The sequence below is a fragment of the Sceloporus occidentalis genome, unplaced genomic scaffold (assembly GCF_023333645.1).
Source record: "Sceloporus occidentalis isolate IW3139 unplaced genomic scaffold, rSceOcc1.0.p SCAF_7, whole genome shotgun sequence".
In the NCBI taxonomy this organism is placed as follows: domain Eukaryota; kingdom Metazoa; phylum Chordata; class Lepidosauria; order Squamata; family Phrynosomatidae; genus Sceloporus; species Sceloporus occidentalis.
In genome coordinates this window covers 76,989,565-77,014,069 of record NW_028316987.1, presented here as the reverse complement: position 1 = coordinate 77,014,069, position 24,505 = coordinate 76,989,565, and positions in this window count along the sequence as shown.

Sequence of the window (24,505 nt, the reverse complement as noted above, 5' to 3'; positions counted from 1 at the left end):
CAGAGCATTGAAACTGTATTTCTTTGGGCTAAAATACCCAGAATCTTTTAGCTACTAAGGCCAATAGCCATGTAGACTGAGTTGTTAGCTGCCCTCGAGCTGATCTTGACTCATGGCAACCCTGTGGATGAAACATCTGCAGGCCAGTGAGTTTATGGGTTGTAGTCCAAAAAAGCAACTTTCCCATGTATACTACTCATACGAAAAACACCAAGTCTAACTAATGAGGAGACAAAGGGATCTTGTAGCACCTTTGAGACTAACTAAGCAAAAAGAAGTTGTAGCATTAGCTTTCATAGACTTAGATCTACTTATTCAGGTGTATCTGAAAAGAATGTACATATACACACTTTTCAAAGTAGTAGTCTCACCCTGAGATGCCTCCTTGCCTTGAGAGATTGAGAAGGCGGCGTAGGTCCTGAGATCTACAAATCTTATGTCCCCCATCTTGGTCCAGCCACACTAAAAAATCTATTTCTTGTTATCATTACCCTAATTTCATTAATAGGTAGGAGAAGGAGCAGGGACTCTGTCAATGATATGAAAGACAGTAAAGGTTAGGAGTGGGCATTACAATACTTACCAGTTGAGCATCATTTTGCAAATCTCAAAAGCCAATATATATGTTTAAAGTACAGAACCTATGGGCCTTAAGAGCATCTATGCCTATCACAGTGTCAACAGACTCTATTGAAAATGGGCCTTCATCCATCCCACCTTCTCCTTCCTCTTGAAAGTTCACTTGCATTACATAGCATCTTGCTTCACTCAGCACTATAAATGACTGATGAGGCTAGTTCTATGGCAAAAGAAGAGGAACCATTCCAGCTGGCAGCAATCTCTACGGCAAATCACCCAAAGCAGTGGAGGATTCCAGCAGTCAGATCAAAAATCCCACTCTGGCTAAGAGCAGAAAAGCATTTTCAGTCTAGTAACTGGCCCAGAAGACCTCTTGCCTAATTAACTGCTGCAGGTGGATGGCTCTGCATCTCCCTAGCTTTGTTTTCATAGTTATCACATATGGTTCGGCTCAATGGCTCCTCTCCTCTATTAATTTGACACCTTTGAGGTGGAATTATTTGGGTGATAAGTATCATTCCCCACCGCCACACACAAGAAACTCATAAAAAATCTAATCTCTATCAATTTATGAGGGAAAGAATTAGGTATAATATTAAAACATAAGGTGTTAGCTGGGCTTGTTCCATTTTAATTTAAGAGCGAGGGTTCAGAGGAAAGCTTTCTTTCCCAGATTTTTCCTATGTGTGTTTGTGCAAAGATCACCAAATCCATCTCCCTCTAAAGGTTCATTCCCATTCAGGACAATGGCAAAGTCCAATGAAACCCAACCCAATGAAATTTAGTCCAATGTCACCCCTGTTGAGTGAGTTTTGCACATGGTACTTTGGTCATGCCAATGTATTCCAAGATATAGATCACAATTACTACTTGGTGCCTCTTAGACTTTAAATATCACAGTAGTCAGTAGCTGGAGAACTATGAGCCAAATTCAGATTTGGATTTCACCAAGTAGCCTATCAAGCTCAATTTCTGTTGGCACACCTGGCTATGGATTGCATACTTCTGTCTCCTTAACCAGAATAAGGCGAATAATTGTTCTATAATCCCTAATGTATCCTATAATTTTTCCTTGATATATAATTTTGACTTTGTAGCACTGTGTCAATGTGTAACCAAAACAAAAGATTGGCATTGATTAATCTTACTGGTTAGGCCTTTGCTGAGATTCAGCATGGCTCTCTGTATGTTCTTATTACTGTGATAGGCTGCTTTTACACTGAAAATTAATGCAGTTTGACATCACTTTAACTGTCATGGCTCCACCCTATGGAATCCTTGGATTTGTAGTTTGTTGTGTCACCAGAGCTCTCTGACAGAAAAAGCTAAATATTTCACAAAACTACAAATCCTAGAAGTCCAGAGCACAGAGCCATGGCAGCTAAAGCCGTGTCAAACTGCACTAACTCTGTAGTGTGCATGCAGCCATGGAGAAGGGGAACAGAGAGATTTCTGGTCTAAATACCACTATGAGGATGCAAATGGAGACAGCACGAATTGCTAGAAGAAGCTTGTACATTTCCAATGCAATTGCAAACTGATACAATATTTTGAAAGGTTTTCTAGGATATAATATATAGTACTAGTTTTCCTACAGAGTGGAGTATTCACAAGACCAGCTACCAGTAGATGGTGTGTGTGTGTGTGTGTGATGTGAATCAACCACTGGACTCTCCTTTCCAATGGTAGGCAAACTGACAGCAAGGGTTCTATTCTTAAGTAAGACTACTGGTATAAATGGGTTGCCTCTCACTCAAACCTAGATCCAGTATGAATGCACCTGAATTAAATCATACAAGTTGTGGACACCTTATACTACTTTCTTTTCCATAGTCTTGAGATGACCATTCAATTCCCTTTTGAACTCTCCAGTAGAAACAAGGAAGTTGATCAGTGTGTCTCAAAAGTCTTTTGGCTCTAAATACTTTGGCATTTAAAGACCTGCTCTAAAACTGCCTGAGACGTTTGCTCATCCCCTAGACATGGCAGCCAACTGAGCAGCTAGTGAATTTACCCTTGTTTTGCACAGGTGCAAATGATTACCCAAGGTGCAGGGTGATTGGAACCCATGTCCTATGCTCGCCAAGGCTACTCACAAACTCTTTCATATGGCGAAGCTTGAAGAATCTGTGAAAAAGGCCGTCAATGGAATTTCCCAGTGGGAAAGAATAATGGAAAGACCATGTAAGAAGTGTGAATGAAACCTATGAATTCTGTAAAGCATTGGCTCTATAAGCTATCAAATGAGATGCTTAATTTCTAAAACAGCTTTCTGTGGGCAGGGGGTTATTTACAACATAGGGAGGAACCATTCCCATTAGAGAAGGAGAAGAAAGCTTGGGTGGTTATAGAAAGGGTTTGGCTCCCTTACAACATATTTTGAAAGATCAAGGAGCTTACCATTTATGGGTTGCTAATGGCTGTGGAAACATTCAAGGCAAGGGGACTGGTTTGTCTCAGAACTGAGCAGAGATGGTGCTACCACTTTGTTGACTTTTGCAGGGGCTGATGGGAAATGCAATAGTGCTCTTGGTCTCAGACTCTCAGCAGATTTTCTGGTCTAGTAATGTTGGCAAAGGAATGAAGAACTGGATCAACTAGTGAGGCAGCAATAGGGAAAGACAATGAAACTACCTGGCATATTGTCCCTTTTCTGCAGTCTTGGGCATCAGCACAAAGTAATCTATTGCATTAAGAGTATAGCATTATTAAACTAGATTTTAGCCTTTCTGCAAATATCCACACTCTAATAAACTCTTGGTTGTATCCCGGCAATGTGATGCTACCTTTGAAGACATTCTAGGAACTTCAACTAATCTAAATTAGGCCAACAAGATGGGTAACAGGCTCGATAGTATGATATTATTACATTAGTACTCTGCTACATCTATACTGGCTTTGAGTCTGTTTTCAGATCCAGTGAGAAATGCTGATTTTCACTTTTAAAGTTCTAAATTGATAGTCAGTGTGATGTAATGGTTAGAGTGTTATACTGGGACTTGTGAGAACCAGATTCTAATTTGGTGCAAAATATGGTGGCTATCAATTTGGAAGGTTTTCAAAGGAGAACTAGTAAGGCATAGTGGTTTGAGTGTTACGCTTTGACTCTAGAGACCAAGGTTCAAATCCCCACTCAGCCATGTAAATCTACTAGGTGACCTTGGGCATGTCACAGTTTCTGAGCCTCAGAGGATAGCAGTGCCAAACCCTTTGCCAAGAAAACACCATGCATGATAGTTTCACCTTAGGGTTGCCATATGTTGGATAGAAATTGAAGGCACACAATGACAACAATAACAACAAACAAACAAACAAACAGCAAAAGGAGATTGGAATAATTCATGAAGCTTGGAACCAACATTGGATATAGATCAGTTTCCAAACACAGGCAGTGTGCCTCAGTATGTTAGTTGCTTTGGAACACGAGAAGGTGCATTTGCCCACATATCCTCCTGCTGGCAGACTTCCCAAGGATAAGTAGTTGAGAACTCTCTAAACAGAATGTGGATAAAGAATCCATGAATCGGCAGGCTGACTGTAACATGATGTTTGTTTGTTTGTTTGTTTTGTATCTTGCCTTTCTCTGAAACATGGGATACAAGATAGACTTTAGTTTATTAAAAGATCCAAGAAAACACAAATAAACTATAAATCTAAAATTATACATTAATAAAAGCAGTCTTTGAAAAATTCGACTTCAATAAATATATTAAAACATTAAAAGTCCAATATATGCCCTTAGAGTTTAAATTTTAGATCCAGTTAGTTATTTAAAGACCTACCTGAATAAAAGGTGCTTTACCTGCTGATGGAAAGGGAACAGCATTGAAAGGGAAATTCCATAATTTAGAAACGGCTACTAAAAAGCAAAACTCTGGTGCCACAACCAATTACAATTCCCAGGATTCCATATCATGGAGCTATGGCAATTAAAGCAGAGTCAAACTAGATTGTTTATCCCATGCAGATACAGCCACAGCCCTTCAGATAATCTGGACTCAAGTTGTACAGGGCTTTATAGTTCTACCATACTTATTGTTGACAGGTATTTCACATTCTGTAGCTTTTTAAAGAAATCGTTGGGAAGCTGGGACACACAGGTTTTGCTTTTATAAACTCTTGCTACCCAATTTCTGTAGAATTGCTTACTCCCCTTGAAAACATAAATCCATGTGCTTTTGTCAAGCCTCTCAAAGGCTCAGAAGGAATTGTTGCTGCAGAGACCCTGTTGAAAAATAAGGAAGTGTGGATCTCATGAAGCATTGCACATTAAGGTGGTAGATTTATTTCACCACAGTATTTACAAAAGCTTTAAAGGGATTAGGGGGGGGGGGGGAGGCAACCTGCTTAAATATATTTATCTAATTTCTACACCTGGCAACATCTGCAACCTCATTCTCTGACCCTAATTGTAGAAACTCATAATGACAGGAAATACACTGAAGAGAAAAATGGTTTTCATAAGCTACTGAATTTGCAGCATGTGATAATACAACCCACACTTTTATTCTGTTAGGTAAAGAGCCTTGGAGAGCCAGGGTATGTCAATTGATGTTTACTATATTTTTCATACCTTTTCCTGCCGGTCTTTCTCATTGTATTTCCTTTTGCTTGCACAGCTGAAGTCTTTGGTCAGTCGGGATTTTTTTCGGAAACAAAGAAAGACCTGTTCACTTGACAGAGCATCTTCTGCCTTGACACCAAAGGCCAAAGCCAGCTCTGTCATCTGGCTTTCGATTTGGGCACTAATATATAATGACAAATTGAAACATGGAGTATTGTTGTTTTTGTTTTTGTTGTGTGTCTTCAAGTCATTTCCAACTTATGGTGACCCTAAAACAAAACTATTGTGGGATTTGTTGGCAAGATTTGTTCAGAGGAGATTTGCCATTGCCTTCCCCTAAGGTTGAGAGTGTGTGATGTGTTCAAGGTCACCTAGTGGGTTTCATGGCCTGGGAATCGAACCCTGGTCTCCAGGGTTGTAGGTCCACACTCAAACCATTACACCATGCTGGCTCTCACTTGAAGTATATCCCACAGTTATTAAGGTGCTAATCTTCACCACTGAAAGAGCTACACGTTGAGCTGCATCTTGTTGTGTGCCTTCAAATTGTTTCTGACTTAAGGTTCCTCAAGTGAACCTATCGTGGAATTTTCTTGGAAAGATTTGTTCAGAGGAAGTTTGCTGTTGCCTTCCTCTGAGGCTGAGAGAGTGTGATTACCCAAGGTCACCCAATAGATTTGATGGCCAAGTTGGGAATCGAACCCTGGCCTCCAAAGTCATAGTCCAACATTCAAACCACTGTGCACACAGGTGCTGGGCTGCATCTAGACTGCAGAAATAATGCAGTTTGATACTACTTTAACTGCCATGGCTCATTGCTATAGGGTTCTAAGATTTGTTGTTTTGTGAGATATTTAGCTTTTCCCTGTCAGAGAGTTCTAGTGTCAGACCAAATTACAAATCCCAGGATTCCATGGGATGGAGCCATGACAGTTAAAGCAGTGTCAAACTGCATTAGTCCTGCAGTGTGACAGCAGCCTTGGAAGACTAATAACTCAAAGATGGAAAGAGGGGGACACATATTCCATGCTCTTGAAATGAGAAATTGCAAGCTCACACAGGAATGAGGATCAAATCCAAAACTGGATTAGGAGCTGCTCAGATCTTTACGAGAGCCATATTAAAGATTATTTAGCATATAGCTTCACTAGTTAAAAAACTGAATTTGGTTTCTACTTAGATCATATTATTCTAATTATTTGAAAAGTCTAGAAAGGGATGAATTTTTTAAAATCACCAATAAAAATGGAATGTAACACCAACAAGTTAGTTTGTTGTAAGCACTAGATTTGATGTCAATAAAATTAGAAGTGAGTGTAATAAAGGGACTGTCCTGTATATATCAACCAATGGAAAATCACCTTAACTTCAACATGTAAAACTTCTTCAAATTTAAAACTCCACTTGGTTCAGCAAAAATGAATGTCTCGAGAATATTGGACACCGCAATGTCTTTTTAAAAGAGAAATTGCCTACCTCAGCTAAATGTTGGGTGGGTAATAGAGATCATGCTTCCTTGTGGCATGTGATGTGGCTTCAGTGGTCACTCCCTTCTGGCTGAGTGTATTGTAGTGTCTTAATTTTGTATTAGAAAAATCTTTGATCTTTGTAGATGCATATGAACCTTTAAATTCTATTTCTGGGATGTGGGCTTTAAGACATGGTCAGCGTTCTTGGATCCTGTGTGCTTTTACAATACCTAAAAATCTCATACTCCACAGTTGGAAAGACAAACATTCACCATCCATCATTCAATGGTCAAAAGATTGTACATACTACTTTAGCCAAGCATGAACAGATGTCAGCTCTAAGAATATTTATTTGGGGGCACATGGGTAGCTCATATTAATATATATTCCTATACCACAGTCACATTCTATATTTCTACTCCTATTTCCCTTTCTCTTCTTTTTCCTTTCTATCTCTGCCTCTTTTATATTTTTAAAATCTAATTTTAGAACAAAATTGTAGACAAAATAAACAAAATTTTGTTTTGAAAAAAAAATCAGAATAGGCAGAGTAATAGACAAAATTCAGCATTTTATCTCAAACCAGCAGTAAGCCCATTATTGCTTTCATCAATAATGTTCTAAATTCAGCATTTCATTTATTTCTTTTCAAGGTAGCTTACTGAGTTAATGTAAATACCAACAAAAATAAACAGAGCAATTAAAAGATAATAATAAAATAATACCATGAGGATGGACGAAACACAGTAAATCATCCAAAGCCAACCAAAGAACTAATTTTCAGAGCTGATCAAGAGTTTTAAACTATATCTTAAACTAGATTTGTGCCTTGGTACTAGAGCTATGTGGCTCATAATTTGTAAATACCCCTTCCTAAACTCCAAATCCCAGAATTCCATGGAATGCTGCATTGGCAGTTTCATTGGGATTATGGCACTATAACTGCATTATACTCTGCATCATCTAGAAATCTCTCTGTTTTGACTTCTTATATTTGCCCATGTTCCTGTGACTTTTATAAGAAATGAATTATTTGTAGAGCCATCATAGTGCTAGATTGGGTAAGCTGCGTATCATGGCAATTCTGCAAAAGCTCACAGGGATGGAAAGAAGACGGCAGGAAGGTATGATGTAAAATACTTAAGTCTTTAGTCCCAAAGTAAGTTTAATGTCTTGCAGGTTTTATAGTTAGTTTAAATGCAATACCAAATTGACTCCTCTCTTGGACTAATACAGAACTAATTGCTGCCAGTTGAAAGGATACCAAAACTTGGAGGGGACTCCTCAGCCTTCTAATGAACTGAACATTTGCCAGACCTGAAGGCCATCCAGAAAAAACAAGAGGTCTTAGGGGGCTTCCAGGCGAACCTTTCGTTCTAAAATTGCTCTGTCTCATTCACAGAATTTTAGAAAGTGGTCCAGAGAACACTGTCTCCCATTTGTAAGCCTCCTGAGCTTTCCCACATCTTCCATCTTTTTCTTATCACGGAAAATCCATTAAGGAGGGGGAAATGGAATGGTTGCACAATTGCCTTTTGACACCCCATTGGAAAGCACTCTTAGGTTCTCAAGTGTATCTGAATGTTCAGAAGACCTCTTCTTGAGGAGGCTCCCAGTGCAGGTTATGTGAAAGGTGGCAAAGACTACAGCATCTTCATTTGCTGTCTCAGGTTGGGCTCAAGCCATACCAGCTTAAGGATGGCTGTGAATGAGCAAATATCCTCTCCCCTTTGCATAAACTGTTCTCACATAAACAGATCTTCTGTTAAGAAGCAAATAGGCCAAGATAAGACCTTTAGTTCTCGAGAGCTATGGCAACTGTTCAGTACACTTTGCCTGCTGTTTGGTGGGCATTTAAATATAGTGCATAGAAAGGGCTGGCCCTCCCATTAGGCAGACGGAGGCCATTGCCTCACGTGACAACGACAGGGTAATCAGATATCCTCCTTTTCCAGGACATCTCCCCCATTTCAACCTTCTGTTCAGGAGGAATTTCAAAATGTCCTCCATTTTGAGCATGGCCAAGAGCCATGAATTTAAATTTATATGTGTATTTTTAGCTTTTATTTTGTTTTACTTGACATTTTTCTTGAATGTCATACATTTTGCAGTGCCTTGTCCTCCTTTGTGGTTATTGCATCTGGTCATCCTGGACAATGAAAAGCAGCAGGTGCTTTTATTTGGCTGTTCCTTCTGAACCCCTTGGCCTCGGTTGGAGGAGAGGATTGTGTGTGCCTGACAAAATGCTCTGTTTCTCTAAACTGCACAACTATCCTCAGATGTGGCAGACAATTCTGTTCCACTATCAGTGTTCAGTTGTCACTTCCATCAGCGACTATATGGAAAATGGAAAGAAGGAATATCCCTTTGTGTGTGTGTGTGTTGTATGCCTTCAAGTCTTTTATGATCTATGAAGAACCTATCCTGGGGTTTTCTTAGCTCAATTTGTTTAGAGGAGGTTTGCCATTGCCTTCCCCTGAGGCTGAGAGCATGTAACTTGCCCAAGGTCATTTAGTAGGTTACATGGTGAAACTGAGAATCAAACCCTGGTCTCCAGAGTCATAGTCCAATGCTCAAACCACTACACCATGCAATACCCCTTTACCTTTAGTTAAAAAATGTATTATTATTTTTTTGTTTTGATGATGACAATGATAATCTTTATTAATTCCCCAGCTTTTCTGTGAGATTTGGAATCGAAGATGACTTACAAATTAAAATGATTACCATATAATTAAAATCATACAAAAAGTCAACATTGGGTGCATCTACACTGTAGAAATATGGCAGTTTGACAACACCTTAACTGCCATGGTTCCATCCTACAGAAGTTTTGTGAGGCACCAGCACCCTGTGGCAGGGTAGGCTAAAGACATTATAAAATTACAAATCCCAGGATTCCATAGCGCTTCAGTTCTCTTCCTGCAGGAGATGGTTGTAAAAGTGTGTCTTTTTTCTAGCTGGAAAAATCTGTCCAACAAAAAACACACTTTTTTCAATCATCTCCCATGGGAAAAGAACGGAAGTGTTACAACGTCATGCAGTAAAAGATGGAGAAAACTCCTACTTTCCAGCTCAGTCTCTGCTTTGTTTTCTTGTGCGATAAAGCTCTCGGTGTTATGGAATTCTGGGATTTGTAGTTTTGTGAAATATTTAGCCCTCTCTGTCAGAGAGCTCTAGTGTCTCACCAAACTACAAATCTCAGAATTCCATAGCATTGAGCCAGGGCAGTTAAAGCGGTGTCAAACTGCTTTATTTCTGCAGTGTGGCAGCAGCCACAGCCTTTCAGATAGCCAGGACCTAAGTCATATAGAGTTTTATAGGTCATGACCATCACTCTGAATTGTGATCAGAAACAGACCAGAAACCATTATATATGGCATACAGTACTATCAAAATGAAGGGAACCTGTGAAGCCATCCATGAAACAACTACATATAAAAAGAACATCTGGATCGAACACCATTTTTTAAAAAAGTGTGTTTTGGAAACATCATCATCATCATCTCTACTGTCTCCTTCTCTGCAGTTATTGTCATTCTTTGTTTGCATTTGACATATGTCAGACTACCATTAGCAGCACATAGAAGAAAACTTTACATTGGCTCACTCACTTCATTAAAGCATGCTGGATGTGACCCAAGGTATATGATTACCAAAGTGATGGAGATTGAGGAAAGTTTGCTCTACATTTCAGGCTGCTTTGTTTGGCTAGACGTACCCCTGGCCTTGGCATTTCAAATGCATTTTTTTCAGACAGGTGGCGTCTTCCCTTCTGATCTGACCTGTTATATGTGTTGCAGGATTTCATCCCACAACCTTCTGTACAATATAAGCGGCATTCTACTTTTTAAGCATTCAGATGAGAAAATAAGCCCCAGTAAACTTAACTGAGGGCTTAAGTGTATGTCTGAAACAACATGGAATGCACCTGATACTTTTTACTTCTTTCTGTTTTCAATGATTGTGTGAAAATTTATGGGTGGGTGAATTTTCCCCTTGTTTGAAAGAAATCCACACATCTGGTTCTCCACTCGCCTGCTTGGCCACATCTGTTTGCACTTGTGCTTCCTATCCATAAGTCTGCACAAGGTATAGCAAATTTTAAAAATATGGTTTTTTATAGATGTCACAAGGGTGGGGTGGGCTGGGGAGTAATAGCCATGGCAGCTACTGAACCATACTGGCTGATAAAGGCAAGCCAATAAGAAAAGTTTCTTTCTTTTGCCTTTCCCTGATTGGTGGATAGGCTTCAAGCATATTAATTTTGCTTATTTTTATTTAGTAGGCAAGCTAGCGTTGCCACATTTTTACTAGTTCTGCCCCCTTGCCTTTGACAGAGCCGGAAATAAAGCAGGTGAAGCTTTTCCTGGCATTAAGAATGAGTGGGGAAAACTCCAGACAGTTTCTCAATGCCAGGCTGCTGTGAACAGGACAAGGGGGCAATCACTTACTGTATATACTCATGTATTATTAAACCTTGTGTATAAGTCGAGGGTAGGTTTGGGGGCCAAAATTATGGATTCTGCTACAATCCATGGCTAAGTCTAGGAAAAAACTTAGGGACATGTAGCAAAGAATGTAAAGGATGAAGCAAAGGAAAACTACGTCAAAAATAATGTTGTTTTCCCACCTAGGCGTCCAAGAAGGTCACAAGCAGTGCTGCAGCAGAGTGGAGATTGGTGCTTCTTTTAGATTCTCCCAGGTTGGACTAAGCTCTCACCTCTTGCCACTTTGCTCAGAGATGGGGAAGGTTCCTATTTTGATAAGAGTTGACCCAGGTTTTTTGGAGTTGATGTTTTGATTAATACTTCTAGGCTTTACATGCGTATATATGGTATTATAAAATTGGCAAACTCAGAATACATTTATTCACACACACAAACACACACACACACACTGATCCAATATCTTTTTGGCACCATTTGATTCACTTTCAGCCTGCCTCCTCTTTCTGTTGTCCTTGCAAGTTTGCAATGGAGCTTGGAAAGTTAGGGTTGAAAATTAATTTGATAATGTTAAATATTAAAAATTGGAAAATTCACTACTATAATTCACTAATAATAATATTTATTTATATTCTGCTTAATCACTTGGAATCCGAGCGGATTACAACAATAAAAAAGGATACAGTTAAAATTCTAAAACCCCTATCCCTACCCCCCCGTATAAAAACATAGTAATACTAAAAAGAGATTAAACCAGACAGATATTAAAACAATAGTATAACTATATTCACTACTATAATCACTGTAATTGAGATAGTTTAATTAGTTGGGCTAAAGTTAACCCATTATTTAGGATGCTAGGATTTTATCACACCAAGTTCGTAAGGCACCACAATTACATTAGTCTAGGAAATGCAAACATAGTGGGTTGAGGGCTTTCATTATTGCACAACTCTTGCAAACTGCCACAGTGGTGCTTCTGTTATTACATCTCTCTCTTCCGCACACCAGTATCCATAATCCTTCCTTCCTTTCCTATCCTCTTCCCTGCATGCCTTTCAGACTGTATTTATTTTTATTTATTTTATTTTAGCACAATTGCATAATCATGGCAATCAAGAAAGAAAGAAAGAAAGAAGAGACCACAGATCCGACAGCCTCTGGTGCCTTCCAGGTATTTAGGCCCTATAAAACTGTAAATGATACCATAAAATACAACACAAACCAGTACGGATTTGAGAGGGGGAGAAGTTATTGAAATGAGTCATAATGCACCCACAATCCCCAGAAAGTCTCCAAACATTTTTCTTCCATATAGGTCCATGGTCATGCTGGAGGATACTTGTCTTTTAGGCCTAAACGTTTGACTGCTTAAGGGTCTTGGTCTACTGCTAAGCAAACAAATCACCACCACCCAATTTCTATTACAAATATCACTTTTTTTCTTCTGTTCTTCCATTCTTTTTTCTTTCTTCCCTAACCCTACTCTTCTTCTGCTCCACAAACCCAATCCTTTTGCTCTTGCTTGGGCTCTAGAAAGCTCTGATTCTTACCCTTTCTCCTCCCTGCTGTCTTACCAAAGAAATCACACAGGTTAATCTATTTAACTACAAATCCAGATTGTTATATATGGAAGATTACATGGAAGTTGAAAGCTTCTGCCAAAGAACCAGCATGGTATAGAGGTTTGGTTATTGGGCTAGGGCTCTGGGAAACAGTGGTTCCCACTGTTTTCTGTTCAGCCATGAAAACCCAGTGGTTGACCTTGGGCAAGTCACACTTTCTCAGGAAGACAAGCGACACCTTGTCAAGAAAGCTCTATGATAGGGTTGCAGTAAGTCAGAGTTAACTTGAAGGCACATAACAAAAACAAAGCTTTTAGACCTAATTTAAGATGTCTGCCTGTGTTATCTGCCCAGCTGCACTATGGCTGAAAGCTGAAGTTGTGCTACTGATATCAGACGTACATTAACCCATCTGTTTAATGGTCTCTCCACACACAGCCATTTCTTTCTTGCTGTGACATTCCATGGCAAATCTGTTGCCTTTCTTGGGACCATAGTACAAATGACAGAACACCAGGACATGTTCAAAAAGGTGAAATATCTGTGATTTGCTCATAGGATGACACAAGCGTCTGCACTGAGTGGATTAATAAAGTTTTGCCATGAAAGTGACTGGGGAGAATGCCAGAGTATCTTTTCTGTTAGTGAAATAAAGCAGCCTAGTTTTAAGACAGTCAAAAATTCAATTTGCTCATTTCTCAAGTTGAGCAACACATGCAATCTTTTTGTAGAGCAGTCAGTTTCTGTGTGGAGCGGGAAGGAATATGTCTTGGCTTTGAAAATTATATTTATCCAATGGAATGAAGGCTTGGAGCCCTAATTCCACAGCAATAGCTGAGTGCACTTGTTTTAGAAAGGCGAAATAGCCATAAATGTAAAACAAATAAAAAAAGGGGGGGGAATAAATATTTGCTCCAAATGTAATCAACACATCATACTTCTCAACATTTCACAGATGAAAACTGGGATACATGTGGCCAAGCAACATTGTAATGTGGTTATGATAATGACAGTTATTAATGAGGAAGAACACACAAGCTAGGAAAGGCTGCAACAGTTTGCTTTTGCCTGTGTCTACAAGGCAGTCTAATCTTCTACCTGAGAGAACACTTATTTAGGCATTTGTAGGTCCTCCAGTGCAACTCTCTTGTCAACAGGAGCCCTGGTGGCGCAGTGGTTAAATGCCTGTACTGCAGCCATTTACTCGAAACCAGAAGGTTGCGAGTTCAAGACCAGCAAAAGGGCCCAAGCTCGACTCAGGCTTGCATCCTTCCGAGGTCGCTAAAATGAGTACCCAGACTGTTGGGGGCAAATTAGCTTACTTGCTAATTAGCTTACTTGCTGTTCACCGCTATGATCTTTGGAATAGCGGTATATAAATAAAACAAATTATTAATTATTAACATCTGCCTGAAGTTGACCAATTTTCACATGTGCCATGTGAAAAAACAAAATGAAAATTATAACAAAAACAAGTGAGTGAGTGTAAACTTAGCTTTATTTCATTTGCCTTACTGTACAAGTTTAAGAGATTTAAACAAAGAAGTATTAAAGTAAGAAGGCTGCAGAAAATAGTGGGTTTGTTAGCTACCTGATCATTTAAAGTGATCATACCATGGATAGAAGTTGGAATCCTTAACTCATACAGGCAAGACATGCTTTATTTCTGAGTTTTTGCAAGCCACACTTCTTGATTGGCAGTGGCAAGAATGCAATGAGCCAATTCAAACTATATGCTCAGAGGCACTCAGAAATTTTCTGGTTAAGAATTCACCACTCTTGATTCACTGGCAGACTTCTATAGCCAGCCATTTATTGTTGCATTGCAGTGGAGTAATGTTCTCTAGTTGAAATAAACATGTCATTCATTACTAACCTAAATCAAATAACACTTTTGAATGGTGACTGAATAATATACATGTTGGTGGAGAGCATGGAAAAAAGTAGAGAGAGATGCAGAAAAATCTTAATTGAACAGTTACAAAATGATTGTGGTTTAGGACTAGGATTGCCATATCCCGGGTTTGGGGCCCTGGGATTGTCCCGGCCCGGTTTTGGTAGTTTGTCCCAGGCCCATGGGGCCTGGACATTCACGTGCCTCCGCTGCGTGCACCGAAGCCCCACAGCTGCTCCTCCTCCAGGCTTGGCCATAGGAGGAGCTGCAGCATCTCCAACTGCCCACAAGGGGCAGTGTGCCAGTGGCCACCCAGAGGAGGAGGAGCCCAGGTAGGCCTGGGCAGGGCTGGGGTGGGACATCAGGGAAGGTTGGGGGCCCTGCCACCGCTTGCTGCACTTTTGGCGCGACAGTGGCAGCAGGATAAGGAGAGAGGCCTTATAGGCCTTTCTTCATTGGTGGGAGGAGGTTGGGGCCTCTTCCTCCTCCTCTTCTTCTTCCCGTTTTCCTACTCTTCTTCTTCATCCTCCTCTTCTTCTTCCTCTCTTCCTCCTCTTCTTCTTCCTCTTCCTCCTCTTCTTTTTCCTCCTCTTCTTCTTCCCCTCTTCCTCCTCTTCTTCTTCCTCTCTTCCTCCTCTTCCTCTTCCTGCTCTTCTTCTTCCCCTCTTCCTCCTCTTCTTCCTCCTCCTCCTCTTCTTCCCCTCTTCCTCCTCCTCCTCTTATTTTTATCTTCTTTTTCCTATTCTTCTTCTTTCTCCTCCTTTTCTTCTTTCTCCTTCATTTTTCTTCTCCCCCCTTCTTCCACCTCTGCTGCTTCTGTTGTTGTGTGCCTTCAGCTCCTTTCCAACTTATGGTGGCCCTATAGAGTTTCCTTGGCAAGTTTCTTCAGGGGGAGGGTTGCCTTTATCTTCCCCTGAGAGGCTGAGAGAGTGTGACTTGCTGCCCAAAGTCACCCAATGTGTTTCCATGGCTGAGCTGGGATTTGAACCCTGGTCTCTCATTGTCCTAGGCCACTACACCATGTTGGAGCCTCCACTGCACTTAAAGGTACAGTACTCAGTTGTTATTTATTGTTGTGTACCTTTAAGTTGTTTTCCACCTTATGGATACCTTAAAGCAAACCTTGTGTTTGCTTGGCACGTTTGTTCAGAGGAGGTTTGCCAGGGCTTTCTGCTGAGGAGGCTGAGAGAGTGTGACTTGCTTGAGCTTGAGGTCATCCATAGGCAGGGAAATGAACCCGGGTCTCCAGAGTCCTAGTCCACCACACAAAGCTACATCACAAACTTCTATCCAGGAAGAATGTCAAAATGTCCTCCATTTTGAGCATGCCTAAGAAGCATATTAAGGCTTTTTGAATTTATTAATTTTTTTTCTTTTTTAGTTGTTCATGTCCTCCATTTACAAAATATGTCCTACATTTGGGCCTAAATTCTGTCCTACTTTTTTACATTTGTCCTGGTTTGGAGGTAGACAGTTATGGCCACCCTATTTAGGACAGCTTTCCCCAACCTAACAATTCCACACATATTGGACTCCAATTATTGGACAAAGACAGATATTCAATGTAGAATAATATATGACTGTGTATATGATTGTGTATATGATAATAATATATGATTGCATTACATAAACAAGATTAAAATACAATCATACAAAAGAATTATGACCATATTCATCCATTATATATACCAGCAACAAATGGCATGCATGAAAATATAATATTGCAAAGATGTAAAAATGCATAAAACTAATGCTTCATAGAATTCATTGGAAAAATAACCAGCTAAAATGGCAAGTTATTCAAAAGTCTTGGGGAATTCCATTTGGAGGATAACTGCCAAGTTGAGGAATGATAACTTTAAAACAAAACAAAACAAATGTTAGTGTTAATGTCAAAAAATGAAATTCTCAATTTCCAACATTGACACAAATGAATTATTTTTCAAAGCTAACTTTGCTGGTGGTTTCCATTTTTTTGTGAGGACTTTTGCTTTGCTGAGATGATTTTGTTTTGTTGAGAAGAGATGATACCATGCTGTAAGTAGATGAAATCCTTACATGATAACTGGCCATCCTCCTAAAGTTTAAGCCAACTTCTGTGTTGTTCACCACTTCTTGGCCCTTTGGCTAAGATCAAGTGTGTTGTCAAGATTCTTCTTTCTTTTGCTGTAGACAGAACCCTGTGACAGTCTGAAACATTGCCGTATGGAGGAGTGGTTGATTTCATCATTTGCAGAGGGTTTGGAAATGCAACAGGCAGATTTATAAGAACAGTTGCTCCCTCTTCTAGGCCAACTAGCTTGGCACAAGAGTAGAGCTACATTTTTCAGAACAGCTTTTTGACATTCCATCCTGGGCTGAAGTGTTTGCAAATTATGGCTTTGGGATGACCAGATGTTTCTGTTGAGAAAAGTAAGAGATGGCCTGAGAAAAAGGAATGATGAGACATGCCCTCAAGGTATATTACAAACTGTCAGCTTGTGCCCTTAATGGAAGACATTCTATCATCTTAAAACTACTAAATTTAGATGATTAATGCACTGATGTTACAGCCCCAGTGTTATTTATAACTATATCCATCAGCCTGGTGCCATTTGCACAGCATCACTGTGAAAGGTGAAAAGGAGGAAAGGAGATTAATCTGTCATCTTGGTACAGAACAGCAGCTGTAGGAAGGTTTTCTTCAGGCAAGAGTTTTTCACATGAAACAGACTATCAGTTTCAAGTGTTCCATTCGCAGCTTGACCCTTTGTATTTAAAACAGAGAGAGAGAGAGTTGAGAAGAGTGACTTGTTTCTGTTATATCTCCTGTTGTTTTCAGAGAGCAGGGAGACACAGTAGGAGCTCCCACATTTTTGAGTTTCAGAATGACTAATCAGGGCAAGATAAGCAAGACAAATAGACTGAAGACTGACAAAAAGGAACAAGGGGGATCACATTGCTGTGGCCGCCCATGGTGACTTAATTGGAATCGCCTGTCCAGGCTAAATAGAGCGGAGCTTTGATACTTTGCTACTATACGAAAGCGAGGGTGGATTTGCATCTCCCGCTCATAAGCAGTGGCAAAGAGGTTGGGGAGGATAATGGCAGTAATTAAGTAGTTCACTTCAGCCTGCTTGGATGGCCAGCCACCCAGAATATTCTTGGGCTCTTTCCACCTGCAGAAACACAGAGAGCTGAAACAAGTTTTCCATTGTGGAAACTGGAAGGTTTGAGAGCTGGAACTTCAAGGAAGTTTCCAAAAGCTGTATGTCTGTGCCGTTTCTACCAGCACATGCAGGGCTGGCCTGAATAGGATGACCACTTAGGAGTTATTCAGATGCTGAAAATAATCCAGGTAGAATCCTGGTTGAATCTTAGTTGTTCACATGCATTTTAAATGTATCCAATTAAGTTGGGGGTGCTGCCAAAAACCCACTTAACCCAAGATAATAGATCTCTGCTTTCTCTCCCCCCCCCCCCCCGCCCCTGACTCTTTCTGAAAGATTCACATTGTTGACAGTATGAATAACTGATGCAAACAGACCTAGGATAAACTGTAAAGCTCTGCATGCCTTGAACGTGTTTCAAATACATTCGCATCACTGACTCCATCTTTATTTGAGTGCTTTATTTGGCAGATGTGAGCAACAAAACCTGCAGAGATGTGCAGAGATGCAGTTTCACAGGATAAACAACAAACCTGGAATGTGTGAGTGAGATTATTCACACAGTTGCACTAAAAACAACAATGTCTGAATGACCCCTTAGACATCATTGAAAGGAATAGGACATGGGTTTGCATAATATTCTATGTATAGAAGCACTTTAGGAATAATGACAATAATTTAAATGCACATACATTTCAGCAGCATGAGAAAGACTGTGCCAAGATGATCTACTTTCCTGCCTATTCATTCTGTTGTCTAGATGCCAATTGTGGCTGGGCAAATTATATATATAATTGATTTTGGACTGTTAGATCCTGCTACTATGGATACCTTTTGGTAACATGTAAGTGGGCATCCTAGAAGTGACAGAAGCAGAGAAAATATATATATAATATTTTCTCTGCTTCTGTCACTTCTAGGATGCCCACTTACATGTTACCAAAAAGTATCCATAGTAGCAGGATCTAACAGTCCAAAATCAGTGCCATTAAAGCCATCCCCAGCCAGCAGACAGATTAATAAAGGATTGCAGAAGCAGAGTCTGAAGAAAGACCCAGGGTCAAAACAGAGTGCTGCCAAGAAGTCAGGTATACCTTGTGAGAAAGATTCAAAGCTAAAATCAAATAACAGTCTACTAAATGAGTGATAGGTTGGTAAGGAGTCATGTGCTATTACAGACAGATATCTTTAACCACTTCCAGGAATATCTCTTAAAAAAAACCACACTATGTTTTTATTGTATTTGTCTCACAGATGCCAATTTCTGCCTTCATCTGTTCTTCTATTTAGCCTTCTGTTTCCTTTTTGCTTATGCTAAGCAAAGTTTCTCAAAAGATCCTAGCCTATTCTTACCTTATTCCCATTTTGCAGGTCATGCTTAATCTTCAACCCCCACCCATACTGACAGATGACAACATTATGATGGCAGGAAAAGCAATAAGATCAACATGTTCCTTAATATATCCAACCATATGATGTCAATCCAATGTGAATCGTGCTGGGGGATGGGAGCAAGAGCTCATCTCTGTACTATTTTAAAAATTCCAACAGAAATGTTTATGTTGCTCTGACAAGGAATAACAACTCATGAGCAAGGTAGATCTTTCTTTGCTGCTTCCAAATGAGATTGCTCTCCTCTTTCAGTCTGCAGCTTCGGCACTGTTAATAATTTGTGCACGTGGCAGACTCTGAGCAGAGAATTTTGACATTTACAATTGTAAGTTGTATCCTGCCTGCTCTGTAGCACCAAAGCTATATGAAATAGAGGATCTGGTGCACTGCAACTAGTTCATGGTTCCACAACTGAAATTATCTTTACTAAAAAAATGTGTTATCTTTCCAAAAGGCATAGATGTGTGATGTAGATGGCAGCTGTTTGTCACTAACACTGTTGACGTTTGTCAAAATGAGGTTGCTGTACTGAAACCTGCTATATACAATTCTAGGTTTTTTGTTTTGTTTTGTTTTTACAATGTACCTTACCCCTGTATGTATAGTTCTGTCCCTACAAGTAGCTTTCCTCCACTCTACTTTTCTTCACAATAATTCTGTAAAGGATTCTTCACAACAACCTTGTAAAGTAGGCCAAGATGTGAAAGATTGTCTGGCCTAAGGTCACTGAATGAGTTTCATGGTTCAGTATGGACTTGAACCTGGACCTCCATATTGTTGTTGTGTGCCTTTGAGTCATTTCTGAGTCAACTTACACAGGGATTTCCTGGCGCAATTTGTTCAGAGGTGGCTTGCTTTTACCTTCCTCTGAAGCTGAGAGAGTATGACATATGCAAGGTCACCCAGTGGATTTCCATGGCCAAGTCAGGATGTGAACCTTGGTCTCCAGAATTGTAGTCCAATGCTCAAACCACTACACCACACTGGGTCTCATCATCCATATGTTGTTTTTGTTGTTCTTGTGTGCCTTCAAATATTTTCTGACATATGGCAACCCTAAGGTGAGCTTATCATGGGGGTTTCTTGGCAAGTTTCTTCTGAGGTGGTTTATTACTGCCATCCTCTGAGGCAAAAAAAATTATGACTTGTCTAAGGTCACCCAATGGGTTTCCATGGCCAAGCAGGGATTCAAACCCTGGTCTTCCAGAGTCATAGTTCATCACTCAAACCACTACACAATGCTAATATTATAACTGCTTTACCAGATTTTGGTATATGTGTTATTATCAATTGGTTTTATTATACAATTAGTTTTATTATTTCCATACCCCCCCCACATTCACATATACTTGCTTATATGAAAAAATAGTCTTTCCATACCAAACCAACTGTTTCAGTGAGTAGTCAGAGCTACTCAGATTAACAAATTAACTAAAATTAACTGCAAACTTAATACACCCAAGATGGGCCTCAGATCTTGTGTCAGGGAGTTCCTTTAACTTTCAACTCTTGTTCCCAATTGAAAATTCTACACTCTTAGCCCTTGGACAGAGTGTACAGTGCACACTAGAAAGAACAGTAGTTTTGTCACACCATCATCTGCTCTCAAAAAAAGGGGAGGGAAAAAGAGAAAAAAAGAATATTTTGGAGAATGCACTGGAGAGACACCTCCATCAAGCTGGGAAGCGAGAGAGATTTACTAAAGGAGCACTAAGCGAAACTTGATGGAGAGACATTATTGAACTTAAGAGTTATTGCTGGGCTGTGTATTACAGTCCTGCAATAAAAGAAAGGACTTGGTGCTAGTAAAAAGTCCAGTTCTCTGTCTCCATGTCTGAGCACCAAGAGTTCCACTCGTTGCCACCCAAACCCAGACTATTACGCTATATCTAACGGCAAATAGCACACATGCAGTTTGTTAACTTTTACTCTCCTTGGATACAGTTGCATACAGTGTTGACTGCCTATACCTTTAATGGGATTCAAGGCCGCTTTGGGCCTTGTTGCATCAGACCAATAAAGCCGCTACTTTTGCTTCTGAAGAAAAAAGTCTGGTCAACTTGGCTTGCTCTTCTTCCAAGAAAGCAGGCAAAAATGCTTTCTAAAATCTGGTTAAGATTATGTATTTTCTGCTTTAGGGGGTTTGCTAAGCTCATTATAGAAGCAGAATGAAATTCCAAAGTACATTTAACGTTTTTATTGTTATGATTTTCTGTGCTTTGCTGAGCTAATACAAAATGACTTAGGCCGCTGTGGATCCAAGAAGGGAAAAGCCTGAGCCTGAATGCCATCACAATACTGAGACTACCAGTTTGGCTACTTGGCTGATTGGGTTCTTCCAAGGAAGGATTAAGAGGATATTGGCATCCAAGTTATTTGAAACCATACCAGACTGAGATGAAATCATTTGGCTACATTTTTACAATGGAATCTTGTTGGAAAGTGGGCGGTCTGGGGCACATCAGCAACATCTTGCAATCGAAAAGGCATCTTTCACCAGAGAGCTGCTCAAAGATGACACTTCTCTTGCACACTTTTTGACCATCTGTTTATCACCAATCACTGGTGACTTCCCAGTGTTTTCATTCCTTACCTCACTTTCTCAGACTAAGTGGAGTACTGGAATGTTTGATTATAAAACCACCTTGAAACATGTGAGGTGCTGGGAACCAGCTCAAACAAAACAAGAGATACCTTGAAGTCCTAAACTTCTGATGACAGTGTCAGAGTTCAGCAAAGCATGATTAAGCACAAGAAAAGGAGTGAAATAAGTGAATTGCATTAGCTAGAAGTTTCCATGGAGGTAAAAAGGTAAAGGTAATCCCTTGACATGAATGTCTAGTCGTAACCAGCTGTAGCAGGCAGTGCTCATCTGTTTCTAAGCCAAAGAGCCAGAGTTGTCCGAGGACTGCTTTTGTGTTCATATTGCCAGCATGACTGCACCGAATGCTGTTACCTTCCCACTTATCTACTTGTATTTGCATGCTTTCGAACTGCTAAGTTGCCAGAAGCTGGGACCAGTGATGAGAGCTCACCCCACCATGCAGCACTCAGGTCTCTAAATGCCAACCTTCCAATCTTCTGATCATCAGAACTGGCGTCTTAACCACTAAGCCACTGCATACCCTCCATGGAGGTAGGTGGTGGCTAATACAGTGCGCCCACACCATGCATGGATGCATTTTACGTGGCTTCCAGCTTACGCAGAAGCCGCTTGGGAAGGAAAACAATAGCGCACATGCCCGCAGCACACACACTGCTCCACCATTATTTCCTATGGGGCTCAAGCATAGGCAGATTTTCCCTTACACAGGGGGATCCAGAACGGATCCCCCGTGTAAGGAGAGGGCCCACTGTACTTGGAGCCAGGACTGGCCAAAAAATTGGGTAGAGTGAGGCAGCTGCTTCCAGCAGTAGGCTGCAGGAATAGCAGGGGATTCCCATTCTTGAATCCTCTATATTGTTGGAAATGAAGAAAGGTGCAATTGCTCTTACACGTTATGTGGCACTAGGAGAGAGAAAAAAGAGTTGGGGGGGCGTTACAAACCACCGCTTTGTGGCGGTCTCCTGGCTCTGCTGTTTGCTTCGTGAGGGAGCCGTCGCAGCCAAACCGCGCAGCTCCCTTATGGAGCAAAAAAGAAGCTCCAAAATGGAGCTTCTTTTGGCGGCGCGCTAATGACGCCGCAAGGCACCAATGGCTCACTCGCAATGTCATTAGCGCCGCACAACGTGCGGACGCACAGTGTCCGTTATGTCAAGATGGCGGCGGCCGTGTGAAACGGCCGCTGCCATTTGTTACGGACAGAGTCCGTAACAGGAGTAGGGGCGTCTGGAAGAGACGCCCCTTTTTTAAACTGGGACGTCCTGAGGACATCCCAAGTGGCAGTTTGTAACCCGCCAGAGAAACCCGTTAAAGTTTGCTAAAATGTATCCTCTTGCTATTGTCTGCTCCATTGTGTCTTTCACTCAGATGGATATTCTCAGCTGTATGTCCTATTGGTTAGCCCCAACTAACCAGAGCCACTGAATCCTGTGTTGATTATGTAAATCTCACTGATTTAATGATTTAATCTATTATTTATTTATTTATTTATTTATTTATTTATTTATTTATTTATTTATTTATGGTATTTATACCCCGCCCTTCAGCCCTAAAGGCTATCAGAGTGGCTTACAATTATTATTTTTAATTAGACTGTTCCCTGCCCTCAGGCTTACAATCTAAAAGGCACGACACAAAAGGAAAAGGGAATGAATGGTGGTGGGGAAGGGGATCAGGTCCAGTGGTTCTCTCGCTCTGAGGCCTGGCCCAAGGAAGATGGACTGAAGGGAGGGCTCTTGTTTTTCAGGCAAGGCCTGATGGAGCTGGGCCTGCCTGTTCACTCCCTTGCAGGCCGAAGGATGACAGTTATCATGGAGGTAGTTGGGGCTCACCATACAATACAGGCCCTAGTATTCACTTTACTTCTCCCAAACCTTTTTCATTGTTGTTGTGTGCCTCCAAACCATTTTCAACTTATGGCAACCCTAAGGCATGGGGTTTTCTTAGCAAGATTTGTTCAGAGGGGATTTGCCATTGCCATCATCTAAAACTGAAAGAGAGTGACTTGCCCAAGGTCACTGGATTTCATGGCCAAGCAGTGAATCAAATCTGAGTCTCCAGAGTTAAAGGCAACACTCAAACCACTATGGCACGCTGGCTTTCTTAGTCATAGGTGCATTTAATTAATTACTTTTTTCTAATTTTGAACTATTTTCTTGCTATTGAAAATGAATAAAGGATAGCTTCACTTTGTTTGCAGTATCAGTTATCAACTTGAAGTTATAATTGAAAGACTGTATCTCCTCATGTGAACCTGCCAGAACGCTAAGGTCTACAGTAGGGAGATTTTGTCTCAGTTCCACCACTATCAGAGGCTCAGTTGGTGAGGACACAAGAGAGAGCCTTCTCAATGGCTGTTCCCACCTTTTGGAACTCCCTCCATAAGAAGCTAGCCTGGCTCCCTCCCTGCTCTCCTTTCACTAGCTGCCAAAAACTTTCTGCTTCTAGCAGGTTTTTAATATATAACTGTGCCCAGGGAGGATTCTTATTGGGGTGTTTGCTTTTCTATGTTTTTAAATAGTTTTATACTTTTAACTTACTATAGTTTGAATGATTTTATATTTTTAACTTGCTACACTAATGTGATGTTTTTAATTTTGTTTTAAAACTGTACCTTTTTTTAAAAAGGATCTTTTGTCAGCTGCCTTGGATCCAATTAAAGAGAAAAGTGGCGTATAAAATTAAACAAACAGTTACTTTTACAATTACAGTGGTAAAAATTTAACCCGGTGGAGAAAGAATACAGTCAGTAACCCATATCCATGGATATGGATATGGAATTCCTTCCCTTAGTTCATATCTCTTTGTTGGGAACAATGGTCCTTTAAGACAGTGTAAAATAG